Source organism: Peromyscus eremicus, chromosome 6 (assembly GCF_949786415.1).
Source record: "Peromyscus eremicus chromosome 6, PerEre_H2_v1, whole genome shotgun sequence".
NCBI lineage: Eukaryota > Metazoa > Chordata > Mammalia > Rodentia > Cricetidae > Peromyscus > Peromyscus eremicus.
This window is the reverse complement of record NC_081421.1, coordinates 93,908,935-93,931,748: the sequence shown is the minus strand read 5'-3', so window position 1 is coordinate 93,931,748 and position 22,814 is coordinate 93,908,935. Positions and strand designations below refer to the sequence as shown.

The 22,814-nt window shown below is 43.9% G+C and overlaps 1 long non-coding RNA gene across 2 annotated transcripts; it reads left to right on the top strand.

Moving 5' to 3' along the window:
* The first annotated feature begins 1,519 nt into the window (after positions 1-1,519).
* LOC131913524 (uncharacterized) lies at positions 1,520-22,141 on the top strand. 2 transcript variants are annotated; one of them, XR_009379909.1, is made up of 3 exons: positions 1,520-1,632; positions 3,895-4,022; positions 22,055-22,141. It is a non-coding gene; the product is annotated as an uncharacterized LOC131913524 (long non-coding RNA). The 2 variants fall into 2 exon arrangements; XR_009379910.1 differs by lacking the exon at positions 22,055-22,141 and adding an exon at positions 9,947-11,149.
* The last annotated feature ends 673 nt before the right edge of the window (positions 22,142-22,814 follow it).

The window sequence follows — 22,814 nt, the reverse complement described above, 5'->3', positions numbered from 1 at the left end:
AAGAGGGCCTCCTGAGCTGCATGGAACTTCCACATCCTGTTCTTGAGCATTTAGTAGGGCAGGTGCCAAGACTGCAGGGATAATCACGTCTCCTCAGGCCAACTCACCCTACAACACTCACTTTGCAGGCAGGGTCTGAGTGTTCCAGGCTCCCTTGTAAAAGAAGAAATGAGGTAATGAAATTAACAGACCTCCTGGAAGGAAAACCGGAAGGGTGTTTTATATTACTCTACTCCCGGTCTCTACACATAACTGACTTAGTTGCTTAAATAAAAGGTAACTTCTAGTTGGGCTTAGTGCTGCAAGCCTGTAATCCCAGACTTGGAAGGTAGAAGGATGATTCGGAGTTTGAAGCCAGCCTTAGGTACATAGAATCCAAAGCTAGACTGAGTTACATGAGACCCTGTCACAACAACTCAACCTCTAACCCTCTCTAGCCTGTGACACTTTCCCTTACCAAGTCCAAGTGGCTCGTTAGATCTCTTCTAGTAGTGATGGGCAGGCAGTTCAACTGTCATTTCTCTTCCGGCCATAACTGCTTTCCGTGGTGGCCTGCTTCTGGGTACAGGCTTACATCAAGGTTATAACTCCTCAATATTGCCCATACAGGGTACTGCTTTTCCTATTGTTTGATTGTTTGGTTGGTGTTTCTTGAGACAGGGTATCACTGCGTAGGCCCAAGTTGACCTTAATCCTCTGTAATCTTTCTCCTTTGGCCTCTTGAATGTTCACATTAAAGTGTGTATCACTACACCTGGCCACCCTTCCCTATTTATGTCAGAATATTTAGCCTCTCTAGGGTGGCCTTGCTTTATTACTAAAACGAGGATAATTGCTGATAAATGCTGTTCAATTTCTTGGCACTGTTATGGGGATTAAGGAGGTTAAAGTAGAATTAATGAGGTCAAACAACCATTATCACTGTCAACAATGATGTCATATGATCAGTACTGAAGAGGATAGGAAGGGAGGTGACCATATCCCAGCCCAGTCTCAAGGCCAGGGTGAGTAAGGATCCATGCACTCCCCAAGGTCTCCCCAGGTTAGCCAGAGGGTTTCCATAAACTCCAGATGCTGCACCAAAGTCACCCATAGACTGGTCGAGCACCGCCGCGAGCCCCGCCGACGTTCCTGCTGGCTCAGCAAAGCAGCAGCCAGCCAGCCACTTCCTATCTGTCTCCCCGGCATCCAGCCAGCTGGCTGGGTCAGAGGCAGCAGCTCCTGTGCCAAATGTAAAAGAAAACCTCTGTGCCAGGAAGTCACCCTCCGTCGGGGGAAGCTGCGCTCTCTCTGGTTCTGCCTGGGGAGAGAATAACCTGGGGGTCAAGCTGCTTGGGTCCCACACGGAGACCTTCCTTAGGCTCACCTTCCCGACACCCGTCCTGGCCAGCCGCTTCTTTGCCTGCTGTCTCAAGAGCTGATGAGTTCACAGGCAGTGAGTGACTCATAAGCGTTTTCTTATTTTCCAGGGAAGTCTTGTGTACAGCAAGCAATATCCAGGTAAGGGAAGCCTTCCAGGTAAGGGAAGCCTTCACTTTTCAACACGGTAAAGAGACTTGGAGTGTGTTCGGAGCACAGAAGTAGAGCCACATTATCTGGGTTTGAATCTGGAGCTGCCACTCTCAATGTTAGGTATGACGGGGACACGCTATTTAACTCTCTGTGACTCGGTGTCCTCGTTTGCAAAACGCTGCAGTAATAGGACTTACGTGGTAGGTATTGATGAGGGTTCAGTGAGTCGGTATCTATATGTGTCTGGAACATAGAAGGTACACATACCAGTGCTTGATAAATAAATTCCGATAATGGGGAATTGACCATATAAACTCCACATAGTCGTTAAAATCTTCATAGGAGCATGGAAATACATTCATGATCCATTATAAGTGAAACTGATTTTTTGATGTTGTTGTTTTGTTTTTTGAGACAGGGTTTCTCTGTGTAGCTTTGCGCCTTTCCTGGAACTCGCTCTGTAGCCCAGGCTGGCCTCGAACTCACAGAGATTCACCTGCCTCTACCTCCCAAGTGCTGGGATTAAAGGAATGCACCACCACTGCCTGGCCTGTGAAACTGATTTTTAAAAACTGAACAGTATATATCATTTAAGAAAGACAATAAAGCCGGGCAATGGTGGCGCACACCTTTAATCTCAGCACTCGGGAGGCAGAGGCAGGTGAAATCTCCGTGAGTTCGAGGCCATCCTGGTTTACCGAGCGAGATCCAGGACAGGCACCAAAACTATATAGAGAAACCCTGTCTCAACCTCCCCCTCCTACTCAAGAAAGACAATAAATCTAGGGCAGAAGAGGGGGCTCAGCAGTTAAGAATGCTAACCGTTCTAGTAGAGGACCAGAGTTCAAATTCCAGCACCGACACCAGGTGGCTCATAAACACCTCTAACTCCAGCTCCAAAGGACTCAGTACCCCCTGGCCTTCAGGAACACTTGCACACACATGTGTGCATACACACAGAGTCACTATACATCTTTAAATAAAGAAAGAAATCTATATAAATGAAAATATTAAAGTATATACTTTTATTCTATAGCAAAAAAGATCTTTCTGCTTTCCAAATAACCTGTAGTCTATGTATATTACTAAAGTAATTTAAAAAAACAATAAAAATTATTCAGAAAGAGATCAAATGCAATGGATGTGCAGAATCCAGATGAAATGATCATGCTTTAAAGTCCTAACAACACAATCCCCATGGTCCACAATCCTGTGAGGCTAAGTCACGATCAATATCACATGCCATAGAGAAGTCAAGCATTACCATAAAAACATCCCATAGTATTAAATGTTCCTGTGAATGCGTTGCACTATCTGCTTTCTAGAAGTAATCAAAAGCCAACTGCACCTCCAGAGTCAGACCTGGATCTTACCTAAACAACAGCTAAACCACATACATCAAATCACCAGACAGCCCACCCACCATGTAAAGCAATGGGCTGAGCAAGGTGGTGAGTGAGGGGGGGGTCATGAGAGTTCTGAGTACAGACGGGACAGGACAGGGTCGGGTGACATTCCTCTAGCCACTGAGTCAGAGGTTTCAAGGAGGAAATGGAACCTTGGGGGCTAGAGAAATAAAGGAAGGAGATAAGCATCCCATCACGATACTCATTTGTGGAGAATGTGATTGGGGACCAGTAAGGCAAGAGCTACCCCTTCAGCAAATCACTTCCCAACCTTGCAAAACAATTACAACTTCCAAGTATCCCGAATCTGGAAAGAGCCCCAAAATCCTAACCACTGGATACCAGGGATGCTAGTACACAGCATCTGGAGCCCACTTGCAAATAAATAAGACCCCACATACCCTGCATCTGGATTTCAGATGGATGAGACTAACGTTAGATGGAAGCCTGTGTGTACCAGGGATCACGCGTTAGGACGGATCCGGAAACCATGTCAGCACATGCCAACCTGCCTCCTTTGGCTTGGCCTCCTCTAACACTTGTCATTTTATCCAAACCATGGTGGGTCCTTTGAAAAATGTCATAATCTTTTCCTTCTCTGCATGTTTAGCTCATAAATTCTTTCCCTGGCATCCCATCACACCCCATAGATGGGAGGCGCTTTGGAAGAAAATTAAATGCTACTAGCAAATTCTGAAGCTGGGTGGCTTCGGGAGACTTTGGGCTGACAGAAACCGGGTTTCGTTTCCTCCTTCAATCTTTTCAAATGTCAGGGCCACAGGGCTCCACCCCGGTACAGTTACCCTATTCTCAACCTGCACTGGTAACTGTATAAAAAAGACCGTCATGACACTCTCTAAAACACACGAATTGGCCGGTGTTGCTGCTTCCTTCCCAAAGAATAATGGTGTCTGGGGTGGCCTTTGCTCTACAGGGGACAGCCCAAGGCTCAGGCTGTTCTATGTCTCCATGAAAGGTGACAGGGATGACAACATCCAGACATTTCCATTCGTGTCTGTCAGCATCTGCGTCTGAAGCTCCAGGCTAGCAAAAGCAGAGGACACAACTTTTCTATCAGGAGGATGGATTGTGTCTTTGAAGAAGGTATTTCTTCTTAAATACTGATAGTTTTCTTTTGGAAAGCGGGGGGGTGGGAGGGTGGAGGGGGGCCGTGATGAGAGAGTTATTTCTCGTCATGACATGTGGTTCATGCTACAGAGAAAAGAACAAGGGGTCTACAGAGGCCGAAATAGAACGCTTGGTAACACTCAGGCACCAGTGGTGAGCCCGGGCCTGTGAAGTGGGGCGAATGCTCCCTTCATGTGACCTCCAGTGTTCAAGGGCCACACTGCTCTCTGTCACATTGCCTTTCTTTTCCTCTGGTTCCTCCCGGTCTGTGGTCTGTTCAAAGCGTACCCAGCAGGGAAGTGGGACCAAGGAGTCTGCCCGGCCAGGAAGTGGTTTTGAGCAAATGCTAAGTTCTAAACTCTTTCTGAAAACGGCTCTCTCAAGCTTCAGTGGAGTGGGGCTGTGGTCTGTACAGGTGTTTGCCAGTGGCTCCCCGAACATGGGGGCTGTGGCTCTCAGAATCGCTCACCGTGTGCTATGGTTTGAATGTGTCCACCCAAACACGGGGTTGGGAAGTTAAGCCTCACATTCATTTGTTAAGGGTATTTGGATAAGGGATCTGTGAGAGTAGTTAGTATGAGATACATTCATGAGGGACAGGACTTCTGTGATGGCATCAGTGACTTCAGGAGACCTGTGCCAGCACACTTGCTCTCCCACCACGTGATGCCTCCTGCCCTGTCATGGCACAGCAAGAAGATGTGGCATCAGGCTCTTACACCTCCCACCTTCAGAGCTGTGAGACAAAGGAGCCTCTATTCTTTGTAAATTGCTTGGCCTCAGGGTATTCAGAGGTAGTAACAGAAAGTGGAAGGAAACATCCTGTGTGTGGACGTCTTGAACTAATGTCATTGAATTAGGATTAATGGTTCAACAGTCAACCCTTCCTTCCTTTCTTTTTCAAGGAAGAAGGAGGAAGGGGGTTATTTTCTGAACTAGAGAAAAGGGAAGGCTCTTTGACGCAAATCCTTTTGTGTTGTCTTAAATTTTTCTATTTCTTATTTATGGGATCAGAGATGAGAGAAACTCTTCCATCAGATCAGCCTGATTCTCCTCTGTTAGACCAGGGTTTCACTTCTTCTGTGACATCACCGGAGAATCTTTTTCCTTGATGGTTCATTGTGTAATTAACTCACATATCTACTTTAAATAAGTAATGCAGTTTTAAGAAAAGGAGTTATATATAAATTATCTTCCTATCATCAAGTCCCAAAATGAGTAAACCTACTTGATTCTGTGTTTCCTTTGCTTTTCATATGGTTTGGGGGGCAAGGGGGGGCATACTCATAGCTTTAGATACTTTTTAAATAGAAAAGGAAAGTTAGACCAACTTAACTGATAGGAGTCTAAGTGTCTCCGGATTCGGGAAGCAGTACATGCTTTCCTGGTGGGATAGGGATTGGGGAGATGGGAAGATAGGAACCAAGAAAGGCTGACCAAGAGCAGGCTTTCCCAATCAAGTGGCCTTTTCCTTCCCTCTTTGCTCCTGCTGGAGGCCGAGGACCTGGAAAGTCTGGCGAGCACGATTGTCCCAGCACAGCTGGAGCTGGAGAAGCCTCACTCCTGCTGCATCCCCCACCTCTCTTTGTCTCTTCCCTTAGAGACCTTGAAGGACACCCCTGAGAAGGGACCCCTGAGAAGGGACCCCGAGAACTCAGCACTCGTCTGGAACACTAGCAGGGGAGGCTGTGTCTTCTTCCAGAGTAATCCGGGAACTCAGAGCAGAGCCTCAGAGACCCTGCTGAGCATTTCCCCAAGCCCAGCACCTCCCCAGCGTCCTGCCCTCAACCCCACCATTCCTCCCCAAGGCTCACTGTCATGACTGAGAAGTCCCTAAGGCTGCCAGCTCAGAGCGGCCTCAGTGGTGGCTTGTGAGCTTTAGGCCTGACTCACAGAGGCCATTCAGTCCCATGAGTTATGACTGCTGTCTAGTTCTGTCCCCGATGCTCCTCCAACCCCACTTACTGCTTGTTTTCAGCCTGTCTATTTTCCAACAAAGTGACCGTCCTAGTTCTCCACCTCGATCACAAATGCCTGAGATAAGGTAAATTCTGGTGATCGGTATCACAGACGTTGACCCGTGGGTTGGTTGACATTATTGTTTTAGCTTTGTGGCAGCACTCTGTAGTGGAAATAGAAGGCAGAACAAAGTCACTCACCCCACAGCCAGGAAGCAAAAGGGCAGAGAAAGAAACCAGAGCCCCAGAGTCTCACAGTTCGTCCAAGAGCAAGTCCCCGGTGACAGAAAGAATGCCCGGGGGTGGGGGGATCTCACCTGCTGTGTCACCATCTCCCAATAGTGTCCAGCTGGGGACCAAACCTTTTTCTAAAAAGTTATAACACTTTTATTAATTATTTGAGACTTTCGTAAAACATACCTTGACTGAAGACCAAACTCAACACGTCACTTATCCAAAATACAGCAATGACTACCCTATCCCACGAACTTTTTTTTTCTTTTATTGAAAATAAGGTGGGTTTTTTTTTTCATGCAATATATTTTGATTACGGTTTCCCCTCCCTTTACTCCCCCAAGTTCCTTCCTACCTCTCCTCCATCCAGAGCCACCCCCTTTCTGCCTCTCTCTCTAGAAAACAAACAGGCATCTAAGGGATAATAACAAAGTAAGATTCCATGAGTGTGATGGCCATTTTTGGTTGTTAGCTTGACTACCTCTGGAACTAACTAAAACCCAAGTGGCTGGGTGCACCTCTGAAGGGTTTTCTTAATTAAATCATTTGAAGTGGGAAGGCTCACTTTTAATCCAGATCTTTTGAGGTGGGAGGATCCACCTTTAATCTGGGTCACACCTTCTGGTGGCAGTCTACATAAACGACATGGGAGAAAGAAACTTGCTCTCTTTACCTGCTTCCTCTGGGTCTCTCTGGCAAGTCCATTCCCTCATTGGCAGGAGAGCCCACTCCTTTGGAATTCTGGTTTAAACTGAAGACTATCTGAGACATCTAGCTTCATGGACTGAACAACTATTGGATTCTTGGACCTTCCATTGCTAACAGTCATTATTGGACTAGCAGGACCACAGCCTGTAAGCCATTGTAATAAAGCCCATATATATTCCCTCTTTTCCTCTAGAGGACCCTGACTAATACAAAAAGATAAAACCAAACAATTAAAATAGGACAAAGCAATCAAGGAAAAGAGCCCAAGGAAAGGCACAAGAAATAGCTACAGATGCAGAGACTCACTCGTTCCCACACCCGGTAACCCCACAAAAATACAAAACCAGGAGACATATGTATGTGGAAAACCTGTAAGATAGAGAGATGTAAAATTAAATTAAAATAAAAAGGCCTGATGCGACATTATGAGACAAGATGACGTTGAGTTTGCTTTCTGTTGACCACCTACTGCTGGACATGCGGGCTACCCTTGAGAGTAGTTTCCCCCGCAAGATTCCCTTGAAGAAAAAGAAATTGTCATTTGCAAGTGGTTATCAGTTGGAGACAGGTAGGGGGTTAAGGATGGGACGTGTCTTCACTTTCCCTTTCAGCTCTAGGACCTCATCTGGTGCACACCCGTGTAGACCCTGTGCATGCTGCCTCAGTCTCTGTGAGTTCAGATATACATCCGTCCTGCTGTGTTTAGAGGGCCTTGTTCCTTGTCCCCCACCCCCTCTGGCTCTTACTCTTTCTGCCTTGTCTTCCCTGAGCCCTGAGAGGAGGGATTTGATGGAGACATCTCATTTAGGGCTGAGTGTTCCAAGGTCTCTCACTGCATAGTGTCTGGCTGTGAGTCTCGACGTTTGTACCCATCTCTGATGGTGGCCGAGCAAGGCACTGGTCTGTTTCACTGGCCTACTTGCTTCTCTGGCGGGCTTGGCTGGCAGGTTCCAGGGTATGCCTGCTGCAGTTGGAGGCTGCTTCCCTACTGTGTGCCCTTGGACTCCTAACACTTTGTACTGGCTGCTTTTGTGTGTCAACTTAACACAAGCTAGAGCCATCAGAGGAAGGAGCCTCAGTTGAGGAAATGCCTCGATGAGATCCTGCTATAAGGCATTTTTTCAGTTAGTGATCAATGGGAGAGGGCCCAGCCATGGTGGGTGGTGCCATCCTTGAGCTGGTGGTCCTGGGTTTTATAAGAAGGTGCACAAGCCAGGGGAAGCAAGCCAAAGTGGCTCCCCTCCATGGTCTCTGCATCAGTTCCTGCCTCCAAGATCCTGCCCTGTTTGAGTTCCTGTCCTGACTTCCTTCAGTGATGAACAGCAATGCTGAAGTGTAAGCCAAATAAACCCTTTCCTCCCCAACGTGCTTTTCGACCGTGGTGTTTTGTCACAACAATAGAAACGCTAACTGAGATACACGTGCTGTTTTGTGATTCTTGTTCTCAGGTTTTTAGATCTCCAGTGTCTCCAAGATCCTCATTTCTCTGTCTCCAGTGTTCTTCAAGTGACCATTTCACAGTCTCTCTAGGCTTCTGCATGCACCTGCTCCTTGCCCATTCTCCATCCTGGCCACCCCCAACTCCTCTGCGTCACTTTCTTCCTTCAGCCATTGTCTATTTTCTTGCAGGCTCCTCTGTCCTGCCGGAGCCCCCAGCTCTCCACCTTTTTCTCCTACTCATGCCTTCTTTATGGTTTCCTTTCTTTGATGTCCACCCATTGCTGCTTCCGGGCACCCGCATGTGTACCATAGCGGGAGGAGAACAGTCTCCACTGAGGACAGCCATCACTATCCTATTACAACTTATGAGTAAGGCCAAAAGGAAATCAATTCTGTCTAGAACTGGGCTCTGCCCTCCTCTCTCCTCTTCTCACTAGACTGAGAAGCAGAGCATCCTCAGATCCTTCTCTCCATGCTGGACCCTTAATTATCTGCTGTTCTTATTCCTGAATACAAACTTCTTAATAACACGAACGAGGCCACACCCATCAGGCCTGGTCCCCATTGAACACTCAGCCTCATGTGGTACTGTTTGTCCTCTGAACTCCTGGCACATGGTTCTCTCATGCTATCATCCACTCCTTCTGAGTACCTTTGCTCTAGCTATTCCTTCTGCATGGAACACTCCACCCCTTTCCACACCCTTTGCCTGTTTGTGAGTTATCTGTTCCAAACATAACCGCTTAAAACAAAGGTACTGTTCTCTCACATTTCCTTTGGGTTAAGAATCTAGGAACAGCTTAACTAGGTGGTTTCAGTTCAAGGTCTCATAAGAGGCCACATCCATGCTGCCAGCCAGGCTTCAGGCATTTGGAGCGAAAGGATCTCTCTCCAACATCCCTCCAATGGGTGGTGGTAGACTTCAGGGAGTTGACTCAGCCTGATGGTGGAGACCTCAGTTTCTTGCTGCATGGCTCTCAGTGGTCTGTCTGAGCATCCTTAGCTGCAGATTTGGCTACTTCCTGAATGAATGGATGAAGATGCTGATGCTGACAGAGGCAAGAGATGGCAGCACCAGTCTCTTGTAATCTCATCTCAGAAATAGCACACCCCTTCTATTGTACGCCACAAAAACTAAACCCCACACAGGGGGGGAGGAGAGCTCACGCAGTGCGTGTAGAAGGAGATGCAGATCCCTGGGGGCCATCTTAAGGCTGGGTTAATTATCAATTCCTTTTCCTCATTATATGTTTTTGGGGTTTTCTGATGAAAGCTGGTCTTCTCCACTAGACCATAAGATTCTCAGGAAGCAATGTTTGTGCTACTCACATGTCTGTTAGCTTTTGCTGGAAAACTTACCAATGGAAACTTAGTAGCTCAAAAAAAAAAAAGCAAAAAAAGCATCCATCTATTATTTCCATGCATCTGCGGATGAGCTGGAGTTCTCCTGGCCTGGAGCAGGCTCAGCTGATTAGGCTGTGCTAACTCATGCATCTGGCATCACTCTTGGATAAGATGGGACTGACGGGTCTAAGATCACTTCCTTTATTTCTCCGGCAGGCAGGCGGCTGACCGTTGGTCAAAGCAAAGGAAGTGAACGACCCTTGCATCTTTCTCCATCTGGGCAGAGAACCTGGGTGTGTCCATCTGGCAGCTATAGAGTTCCAAGAATTCCAAGGAATGGAAGGGTATGAGGTCTCTTGAGACCGATTTTCAAGAGGTATAATCTTACTTCTATTATATACCACTGGCAAGCTCCTTTGCCTGATGAGGACAATTACTTCACCCACACAAACTGTGGGTGACCACTGAGTGCTGCTGAAGGGCTGTTGTGTGGTTGCATATGCTGTGTTAAACACATGCAAGTCATTACTTTTCCTTTACCCTAATGTCCTGTATCATCTTGACCTTGATCTGACCTACCTACGGTGCCTAAACTCTAATTAATGCACAATTAATTCTTGGGGCCACAGTGGGTAGGTGGGTTCTGTGTTATTTACCATTGGCACAGCTTCTCTAACCCCGAGGCCAGAGACTTCCCTCCTCGGGTGTCTGGACTCCTGGTCCACTGTCCTGCTGCTCGTCCTCTTGCCATCAGGATAGCGCTCACTGCTGAAGTCCATTTACCTTCTAGACACGCCTTCTTCCCAGGTTAGTGGTCTCATAGCTAGGTTCTTCCCTTTCTTCTTCCATAGCTTCATCTCTTCCCATCCCCCACTTGCTATTCTGACCTTTGTTTTTATGCCAGGGAGGTTGCTAAGAAATTACACAATTGTCTGATTCATCCTGACATCAGTCCTATAGCACAGGAATTACTCCCATCACCATTTTCCTGATGAAAAGACTGAGATGTGTAGAGTTCACATGCCTCCTCAAGACCACAAACTACGTGAGTAGGAGAACCAAAATTAAACTCAAGGTCTGCTCCAAAACTCATCCTTTGTTGCTCAGTTGTGTGTTCTGTGGCAACTTCCTGCTAGAATGTTTCTCCTCTCTGTCTGGATGGTCTACATGTTCTCAGCATTTTCTCAAAACTACCATCACCCTCATCCCTTGCTTTGACTTTTATCTAGGACAATAGACCCTTCTCTAAGGATATTGTTCTGTGATGTCTGTCATGATTGTGGATAGACACATGTGGCTTTAGAGCACTTGATAGATTGTTAGTATGAAGATACATGAACACACACATACAATCATATATATATGAATGAGACTGGGTCTAATGTAGCCTAGACAAGTTGGCCTTGAACTCATTATGTGGCTCAGGATGACGTTGACATTGAACTGCTGGTTGTCCTGCCTCTACTTCCAATCCTGCCTATACTTACCAGAATATGCCACCATGCCCAGCTTATGCCACAAAAGGGTTCAAACCCAGAGCTTTGCATATGCTAGGCAAGCGCTCTACAAACTGCACTGTGTTTCCAGCTCAAACCACTGAACTTGAAGTTGACCTCCTGCACTGTGAAGTACTACTCTGTGGTCTTTTGGTACAGTTTGTGATTAGAAAGAGGATGGGAGATGGAGGCCAGGAATGAGTACACGGGAGGAAAGCAACAGGAAGAAGCTGCAGAACTGTTTCTCGTGAATCCTGATGGACTCAAGACTAAACTTCTCATAAGGAAAATATGTCCAACAATGTCCAGATTCCTGGTCTAAGATTCTTTCAGAATCTATGCTTTCCACTCACCAAATCATTAACAGTGGTACCAAGAATGCCAGGCCCTACCCATGATATTGAGACTCTCCAGAGACAGCCCTCCTTAGCAATGTGTGGGATGAAATATGTTCATTCCAGCATAAAGATAAAAAGAAAGCACTCCAGTAAGGCTGCCTTTATCAGCATACGCTGCTAAAATCAGTACATAGTCCTTATGACCTTTGACCTGCAGCTTAGAATTCCACAGAGCTGTACTTCGGGTTTTCTGGACATGCATATTTAAAGTCCACAGCAATAATTCCAGAAACTTAAATGCTCTACTTTTTATCGGCTCAAGACAGCCTCCAGGACTTTTCTGCAAAGAGATATCAGAAATGGCTACCTGATAAATTTGATTCTAGTGAGCCTTCAAAGATTTCTATTCTATTTCTATTCCTCAAAAACATTTACTAAAGGAGTCTGACCTGTTGTACAAATAAATAATTCATTCTTTTGCTTATTTTTAAATTCAGCCAACCATCCATCCACACATCTAACCACTTGCCCGTCTATATTTTCTGAGCACATGGGGAGTTCTCAAATACAGCTGGCAAAGAGGGGCTGAAAAATTAGAAATACAACTTTTACCAATCTGATTTTTTAAGATCTTGTTTAAGATTTGTTATTTTGTGTCTGAGTATTTGGCCTGCATTTATGCATGTGCACTACATGTGTGTCCAACGCCCACAGAGGTCAGAAGCCCCCTTATTTTTATTGATGTGCATGTGTGTTTGCCTATGTGTATCTATGTGCACATACATGAAGATACTCAAGGAGGCCAAAAGAGGGCATCGGATCCCCTGGGAGCTCCGGATGCAGGTTGTGTGAAGCCCCTGACATGGATGCTGGGGGTCCTCTGAAAGAGCAGCAAGCATCTTGACTGCTGAGCCATCTCTTTGCCCCAATTTGATTTTTTTTTAATTTTCCAGATTTCATAATAGTCCAAATAAGATATAGCTTTGATCCCCCTATCTCAATAGCACCTTCTACCAGGTATGGATCATGCATTTATTTACTTACCAGATTTTCTTGTCTCTAATACTTAGACCTTTAGAGACTAGAATTTTTGAGGTCATAAAGGACTTTGGTCATATGTTACGAAGCTTAACTCGATAAAATGCAATGTATCTCTTCACTTATATGCTTCTGTCTGTATTCTTGAAAGCTGGGTTACTGTCTTATTTACTACTATGTTCTTGGTCCCAGGAACAATGTCCAGAAAAGAACGAGAACTCAGTAAGCATTTCTTCTCTATAGGAAATAGCCCAGTGTATGGTGGGTGCTTACAAGACATTCCCTGAAGAAATGTAAAGCCACAGGAAATAGGCTATATCCACGGTCTCCACGGCCTATGAGTCAACATGGAGTCCTCAGTGTGTAACCCCTGAAGAATCTGAGGCAACTGATTCTGAGATAAGCTTTCATGAATTCGTCAACTCCTTCTCTTAGTTATATTCTCAACCTCTAATGTCTAAAATAGAAACATTCTCCAACTTCACTAGTCCATACATGGGCTCCTTTCATGCATTCTTTTTTGTCTTGTTTCCAGATGTTTGAAACGTCATTAAATTCAAAGTTTGTTCCTCATCCACTTCTGGCAGTACAATATGGGATGGTGGGTTCCCCCCTCCCTGTGCTGGAGACACAGGGTCTCACAAATACCAGACAAATACTCTATCACTGAGCTATATCACCCCATGAAGATTCATAGTCACCTAAAGTCTAAAGACAAAGGAAGATGGCTACACCGTGGTGTGCATGTGAAGCTCAGAGGACAACTTTCAGGGGCTGCTTCTCTCCTTCGACCATGTGGGTCCTGGGGACTGGTCTCAGGTCACCCAGGCTTGGTGGCAGGCACCTTTCCCCACTAGTCATTTCACAAGCCTGAGGAAAATATTTTCAGAGTATGGAAGCTATTTATTCTGTTTGTGACTTCTGCATATTGTTCTCTTGGAAAGGCTTCATAGGATTTGATGACAAAAAATGTATAAACTATTCATCCATTTATTAGTTTACTTGAGCACTCATTCTGACAAATATCTGTTGAATATTACTGTTGAGGGAGATTTGTTTGTGTTTCCACTCCGGGATTGCCCATGAAGTAAACCATAGAGTTTTCTGGCCAACTCAGAAGACACAGAAAGACACAGAGAATACGAAGGGGCTAAAAAGATGTGTGGGCTTTTCGAGTGGAGAGGTGGAGAAGAGGGTGAAGTGGTCTTTACTCCACCACTCTGTAGATCAATCAGGTTTATTCTATCATATTTGACTTCCAAGCTTTATTGAATAATAAAACATTAAAAGAAGCCACAATATCTGGCATTCAACATGGGGTGAAATCATGTGGTAGCTTTTAAAGTCTCAACTTCCCTGCCACCAGGGGTCACTGGCTTGTCCCATCAGGGGCTTCTTCTCATTGCAATCATCCCAGCTGCGCACCCTGAGGCCCCCAAAAGTGCAGTCATAGCCACCCTCCCACCCCCAGCCCTACAGCTGCCTGAATCAGGCCTCATCTCCAGCCCCGGCATTCAGGCAGTTCTTCCACAAGGGATGCTAAACAGCCACACCTTGTGTCAATATTTTGTTCAACAGCCATTGGAAACAATTCCTAAAGAGTTTCCTCAATCTATAATTTACCATTCTATGGATGATGCCTTACTAGCTGATTCTGATGCAGATACCTTAGAGAAAAATGTTTGAAGAAGTAAAGAAAAATTTTGCCTTGTTGGAGACTACAAATTGCTCCTGAAATAAATACAAAGAGGAGAGTCTATTAATTACCTAAAATATAAGATAAATTTACAAAAATTGAACCACAAAAAGTTCAAATCAGGAGAGAACAATTACAAACTCTTAATGGTTTTCAAAAATTGCTGGGAGACATAAACTGGCTATGGCCTGCAATTGGATTAACAACTCATGAACTAAGTAATTTATTTCAAACCTTACCAGGTGATACAGACTTAAAACAGTCCAAGAAAATTATCAGCTGAGGCTGAGAGAGAATTAGCTTTGGTAGAAAAGAAATTACAGGATGCATATTGTTTGGATCCAGAGCTTGATTGTATTCTGGTTATTTTACCTTCTATGCATTCACCCACAGGAATTCTTATGCAGAGAGAAGATAATATTTTAGAATGGATATTTTTGGCACAGAAGCAGAGTGAAAAGTTACAAACCTGTGTAGAAAAGGTTTCAGAGCTGGTGGTAGAGGCTCACACCTTTAATCCCAGCACTCGGGAGGCAGAGGCAGGCGGATCTCTGTGAGTTCAAGGCCAGCCTGGTCTACAGAGTGAGTTCCAGGACAGGCTCCAAAGCTACACAGAGAAACCCTGTCTCAGAAAAAAGAAGAAGAAGAAGAAGAAGAAGAAGAAGAAGAAGAAGAAGAAAAGTTTTCAGAATTGATCCTGAAAGGAAAATTGAGACTTCGTCAATTAGCAGGAATAGACTCAGCAGAAATTGTGATACCTTTTACTCATGCTGACATTTCTTCACTATGGGCAGAAAATGAACAATGGCAAAGAGCTTGCAGTAATTTTTTGGTAGAGATGAGCAAAAAATACCCCAAAACAAGAGACTTCAGTTTGTAAAAAGAAGTAATTGAGTCCTTCCTCACACTGTACAGAAGATACCAATTTCTGGAGGCCCTACATTCTATATTGATGCAAACAAATCAGGAAAGGCAGGTTATAAGTCAAGAAATTTAAGTAAAGTGGCTCAAAGCCCTTATGATTCTGTTCAAAAGTCAGAATTATATGCTATTCTTATGGTATTATTAGATTTTCCTGAACCTCTTAATATATTACTGACTCAATATGCAGAAAGAGTTATTTTATATATTGAAATTGATGAACTTATTCCAGATGATTTAGAAATAACTTTGTTATTTATTCAATTACAAGAAATAATCAGAAATAGAAATCATCTCTTTTATGTAACACGTTATCAGTTCCCATACAGGTCTACTAGGCTCCCTAGCACATGATAATAATGAAACCAATCAGCTATTGGTAGGAAATGTTCTAGAAGTCTCAAAATTTCATAAGAAACACCACATTAATAGAAAAAGTTTAAAGAATTTTTTTTATCACTTGACAACAAGCCAACAAAATTATAAGGAACTGTCCTATTTGTTCTTTGTATAACCAAACTCCACTATCTGCAGAAAGTAACACAAAAGGTACTCAAAGAAATGAAATTTGGTAAATGGATGTTTCATTTTTGCAGAGTTTGTAAAATTAAAGTATGTGCACCATACTATAGATACATATTCAGGATTTCAATAGGCAACTGCTTCCAGTTCTGAAAAGGCCGATTCTGTAATTACACATTTATTAGAAGTTATGGCCATCATGGGTATACCTGTACAAATTAAGACTGGCAATGCTCCAGCATATGTCTCTAATAAAATTAAACAGTTTTTTGCATATTATAACATAAAGCATATTACAGTTATACCACAAATCCTACAAGACAAACAGTTATAAAAAGATCTAATCATACTTTAAAAGATATGCTTAATAATCAGAAAGGTCGGGTGGTGGTGGCACACGCCTTTAATCCCAGCACTCGGGAGGCAGAGCCAGGTGGATCTCTGTGAGTTCGAGGTCAGCCTGGTCTCCAAAGCGAGTTCCAGGAAAGGCACAAAGCTACACAGAGAAACCCTGTCTCGAAAAACCAAAAAAAAAAAAAAAAAATCGGAAAGGGACAATAAAGGCTCCCAGAGATAGATTACCCAATGCTCTATTTTAAATTTTAAATTTTTTGAATGCTAATGAGAAAGGAATGACAGCTGTGGAGAGACATTGGATAGTAGAAAAAAAACTGCTGTATACTTCAAAGATGTGTTGAACTCAGAATGGAAACCAGGATATGTGTTACTTTGGGGAAGAGGTTTTGCTTTTGTTTCACAGGAGAAGAAAAGCAATGGATACCATCAAGATTAATAAAGATTAGATTCGAACTGGAGAGACCTCTTGATTAGGAGAGGCAATAGTTCATCAAACAGCTTGGTCATTCAATCCAAACTAACTTATAAGACTAACAAACACTTTTCATTTGATCATATATAACCTGCCCCGAAGGGAAACTCCCCAAAGCTGAGGTTGGGACAGCGTTTTGTTTTTGTTTTTTCAGGAAAATAAAAGCATCAAACTAAGGAATCTGAATACTACTGGACAAATGAGACATCTGATAAAGGGAGAATCATCCAGAGAAAATACCCTGAGAAAAAGAGAAAACTGGTCTAAAGGTATAGCACACTTCCAGTAGGATAAAAATCTCATAAATCTCTTAGATGTGTGTTTCTGTTGTTCTCTATACCCATATAAGGCAAATGGTCCTTTTGTACTCCCAATCCAATTAAAAATTAAAGCTGGTTTTGGAGTTGGAGCATGGCTCTCTCCTTCTCTAAACCCAAGCATGCTTGTTATAGGAAAATCAAAAATTCTGTCTCATGTCAGAAGAGCCACCTAGTATGGGACAGAAGAAAAACCAAAATTAAGGGACTATTCTATTGCCACTAATCTCATAATCCTTTGATTTTATTTTCACTCTTTAAAACTTAAGGTATAATTATTATCTAAAAATGTATAAGATTTTTAAATATACATATATATATTTAAACTTTCTGTTGTGATATTAATGGTCATATAGAGTACTAACTAATTCTAGAAATAGGCTTCATCTAGTTCTTGTATGTGATTTCAGGCTTGAGTCTGAATCAGGTAACTAGGAACTAAGCTTGTGTACCCCAGATGTATTTAATAGATTGTGGGTCTTTAATTTCTCTAAGATCTGCTGTATATGATATTTAAAATGTTTAAGTTTTCTGCAGTGAACTGTGACCATTCCTAACAGTGACCTTTGAAGTCTCCAAAAGATGATGGAGCCCCACAATGATGATTCCACCTGGATTGTAGTAACATCACTAAAGCTGACAAATACCACCCAATGACCAACTATGAACTACAAACTACACAGGACAATTTCAAGGCAGTTAACTAAGATGGTCCAGCCTCATAGACTACCCCAGCCAGGATGTCAGACAAGCCCTGCTCTTTCCCATCACACCAAGACTGGACAACAGCTGGCTCTCCAGGACTTGACCATTATCTCAATTTTCTCAGGGTCCTCTAAAGATGCTGTTGCCCCCAGACAACAGAAAGTAATTTTAAGAACATGACACCCAAACTCAAAAAAGATAGGGTGGGTGGTTTATGGTTGTTTGGTAGATTATGGATGTTTATCATCATTTGGAGGGGTTGGTTACAAGTTGTCATGGTCAGGGAGGAAACTAAGCAAAGGAGATTAGATTTTAGGATCTTATTCAGAAAAGAAATAGGAGGATATAGAAATGATAGAATAAAAGGGTAGATTATTGAATCTACTTTCAAACTAATCTCAAATATTTTACACTGGTATGAATTTTTGTATAATGATACAAATTTAAGGTTATTTTTGTTATACTGTATATATGTTCCTATTCTTGTTTAAGGTATTGCACCTATGCATCTCATTTAAACATATAATGTAAAGTTTTAGTCCTTGACAGCTATTTAGGATAATAAAGAAAGACAGGTTAGCAGTGAGTCATCTATAACAATCAAACTTATAGTCATGTTAGATATGTATTCAAGGTCAAACAGAAATGTATTTTAAATAGATAGATGGTCTTCAAACACTTCAGAGACCTACAGAATATGGCATTTAAAAATGTTATACTAACCTAAGGCTTTTCCTGACAATGAGACACATCTGCTTCTGGCAGCACCAATTTACTTCAAAAAAGGATGATGGGCATTGAAGAACCTCCATATGGAATTTGCTTTAAATGTGTCAAAGCTAGATATTTGGGAAAGAAACTGCTCTTGCCTCAACTGCTGACAGTCTACTATCCAAATTGGACAAGCAGGACACAAAAGAAAGTGACTGCTGAACTTTGCCAAGACAAGGTAGGACAGTCCTTCAAATTCCTGCATCATAGAAAAGTCTATCAGATAGTTGAGGCCTGTAGGCCAAAAATGGATGCCCCAATATTGCAGAGGAACCTTGGAATGACTGTCCAGGCAGCCAGATGTTTCTGTCGTGTCTATAGTTTGGAAGTTGCTTGCTCTGTACTTCCTGTTTACTCAGGTAATATTATATCCGTTTTGGGTCTCTGATGGAGTTGAAGATTAGATAGGTATGGTTACAGTTTTCCTTAGTTATGATAGAAAGTAAATTAGATACAAAACTTTGGACTCACCAAGATAGGATAGATAGCGGAGTATTTTCTCTGAACTTGCCAAATACTAATGGACTGGACATTGTGAATGTATTTCTTACTTGATAATTGTTCTTAGTGTATATAATTTTATTTTGTTAGAGCTAATACCTTTTTTATTCTTATTATATAAGTTTTACTATGTTAGAGTTAAAACTTTTCCCTTATATTTAGTCAAAAAGTGGGAAATGTTTTGAAAGATTTGTTTGTGTTTTCACTCCCAGACTGCCCATGGAGTGAACTATAGAGTTTTCTGGAGGACTCAGAGGAGTTAGAAGGACACAGATAAGGAGGGGCTGAAAAGATGTGCAGGTTTTTTGAACAGAGAAGTGTAGAAGAGGGTGAAGTGACCTTTGCTTCATCACTCTGTGAATCAATCAGGTTTATTCCCTAATATTTGACTCCTGAGTTTAGCTTACTGGATAATAAAACATTAAAAGAAACTCCAATAACCTATTGTGTGTCAGACACTGGTATGTGGTTGGGTCTACTTCCATTCCTGCTTCTTTTTGAATTTTGAAGTATTTATGTCTTAGAGATGTTTTTGTTTTGCCAAGCAAAAGGGTCTTCTTTCCCTGGCTGGATGGTAAGTGTCTGGAAAGCAGGAGGGAGGTAAAGTCCCACCTTTGAAATTTTCACATGTCATAAGCAAGACTCTTGAAGGTAAGACAATTTCTAGAGAAGATCCAGCTAGCCATCCAAAACCTCTCAGCTTGTCAACGATGAGGCTGGAATCCTCACTAGAGACACCTGGCTCTAAAGTTGTCTGGTTGTCACTTCATCGGCCTGTTTCGTGAGTGCCAGAGCTGGTGGCTCATGCTTCCATGAATGTGCCAGAGAGGGGAACTCAGAGCTGGCCTCCATCAGGCCCTCCAAAGTGGTTAGGACTTGATGTAAACGGATGCAGATGGGTTGGCGGATCCAAGGCAATTAACCTGACAGCACTTATTCCCTCACGTTCTGGACAGATGGCGGCTCTGCAGGAGAAGCCTCCAGACCCGCGTGTGGTGAATCATTACCTCTGCTCTCCAGCTCATCAAGATAAAAGCTGCAAGCTTGGCCTTGAGTATACACTTTGTAGATTTCTGTCAGAACAAGCCACAAACTTTAATGTACTGGGGTAACGTTCAGCCAACTTGTAGCTGTTTGTGATGACATGCAGCAAAGGATGACATCTGCTAACCCCGCTGAGTTTCTCTGGACCAAGAATGTCAGCATCCTTCTCCAGTGAAAAGACGCTAGGTCCACCTCCGGTAGCTGCCTGTGGGCTGCCGCACCCCGAGAGAGCCCTGTGTAGACTGACACGGAGTATAGAGAGATAAAAGCAAGACACAGGGCTGGGGCCTTCTCAGGGGGTCAAAGGGAGCTCTCCTGCCTTTTAAATCTCTGAAACAATATTCCTGTGTGTGCTAGAAATAGAATCTAGGGCTACTGATAGGCTGGATAAGAAGCACTCTACCACACCTCCAGCCCTCTGCCTTGTTTAAAAGAATGGAACATCTTTAAAACAATAGCCATGTAAATGCTCCTTCAGTGGTGGGAATGATTACAAAACCAGATCTTTTGCACTTTTCTGCTTTTACGAGATATGTATTCCCTGTCTCTTGAAAGAGAAATGAACTTTGAAAAAGTCCACAGATCTCACATCTGAAAGTTGAAATGGCAGCGTGGATTTAACAGCCCTGGCCCGAAGCCAGCAGACTTGGGAATTAGGCCCAATTCTGCTACTCATTTTGTTTTGAAGACATAAATTTATTTTGCTCAAGGCCCTCAAGAGAATAAATTCAAGGGTGTTCGCTTGGCCTAGGAGACAGACATGAGCACACTGCTGTCTACATGTGTTTGTTCAATCGTCCTCCACAGCAGATCCCAAGACACAGATTTGGTCACAAATAGTGCAGGGTTTCTTGAGGAAGATGGTTCTGGAGAATGAGACGCTAACAGGCATCACGTGAGAAATGTGGTAGGGGAGGGACGATAAAGGTGGCCTAGGAGCTAGTGGCCACCAAGGGATACTTGACTTCAAATGTCCATGGTCCCTCTGAGAGACCGTGTAGAACATAGCCTAGAATTACCTGCGTAAGGGTGGGAAGGCTGCAGTTTGCCCAATGGCTTTCTTCCTCGTTGTCCCCACCCCCCACAGGGCATTTATGTTACTTCTCTTCTGTCCTTGCTGTGACCAAATATGTGACGAGAAGAAACTCGAGGAAAAATTGTCTTGGCTGATTGTGAGGGTACAGCCTATCATGGTGGGGAAGGTATGGCTGAGGGGGGAGCTCATGGCTGTGACCCCCAGGCATCACCCCGGCAGTAGGAGCATGTGGCTGAGACTGCTTACTGCCTCTCAGCTCAGTGGAACAAGCAGGTCAGAAAGTAGGGCTGGGACATATATTTTAAGACCTGCCCCTCACAGGATTCACTGCCTCTAACTATGCTCTACCTCTCTGAGGTCTCATGACATCCCAAAATAGTACCAACGGTTGGGATCCAAGTGTTCAAATGCATGAATATGTGGAAGACATTTCGCATTCAAACCTGTAGTGGGGCATTATCTGGTCGGCTTTACATAGAGGCTGAACACACCATAGGTACAGAATGGGCTCAGGCAGATTCGGGTGCTAGAGTGGTTCTGAACTTCCCTAGCTCAGTCAGCCTCCAGTCAACCTGACAGCTTACCAAGGCAGATGCTGAAGTCCAACTGGAGGATGCAGAGACATTTATGGCAGTTGTGTGCAATAAGAATAAATCGTACTGGGACCCGTGGCGAGGGAGGGATAGAAGCAGGCTCTCACCTACTTACTGTGACCAGACACTCCCCAAAAGGCCACTGGGTACCCAAGTTGAGGGTCCACTTGTACCAAGGTGAGAACATGCCAGCATGCTGTGTAGACATAGGCTGCATTGTAAGGAATGATGCTAGGAAGGGCTATGCCACACTATGTGGAGAAAAATACGGATTCAGGGTGATGCGTGAATCCTTGCTCTCTCTAATCCCAGCCATGACCTTAGGCAAGCTACTTTACACCTCTGAGCATCACTTTATTCAAGTATAAAAAGGAAAAAAAAGATAGCTGCCTTCAAAATCATCACGAAGTTTAAGTGGTACAATGGGTATCAAGCCCTATTGGTCTAACCGTAAAGGAAATGCTCACGAAACGGACCTTGTGGTTACTAGATTAAAATACCCTTTCACTTTCCACAGAGATCCAAAGCCGTCAGAAAGACAGCAACAGTGTTTCCAGTTCACCCACATGTGTAGAAGATCCACCAAAGGCTCGTGTGCTAAAGGTGTGACTCCCTGGGAAGGTGGCAGCCCCTTAAGAGGCGGGGCTAAACTGGGCAAGCATTGCATCTATAATCCCAGCACTCGGAAGTCTGAGACAGGAGGGTTGTTAATAGTTAAATGTCAGTCTAGGTTACATGATGAGCTCCAGACAACCTGGGCTACAGAGTGAAGTCTCTGTTCCCTTAGGGGTAAAACCTCTACCTATTTCCATCTTTTGCTTGTTTTCCTATTAAGAGAACCAGTCTGTTCTGTGAACCAAGGAGCCCAAAGAAAAGGCGGGTCCTTAACACTCTGCTCTGCTGCCGGAAGCCTGGCTCTCTGGCGTCTTTCTTCTTGTCCTTAATAAGCGGTAGAGGAAAGAGTGAGGAGGATTCTGGAGCATCCAGGGCCGGGTGCCTTCCCTGTGTTCTCATGCTGCCCATCTGCCCTGACGTGGGCCTGCTGGGGTAGGTGGAGATGCTGAGCAGCCGGAACAAGGCGGAGCCAATTCCATGGGTACTGCAGCTGGGATCATGCTGACCCTTGGTAGCACGGCTATACAGCCTCTGCTAGCAGGAACTGGAGGGACATCTCTGGGCACCTCAGGACTCCAGAGATGTCTTCTACTGGAGAAATTTACTTGATCTTAGGTGGGGCCAGAAGGAAGTAGGGAAAGCCATGACGTCAGCACAGTGGG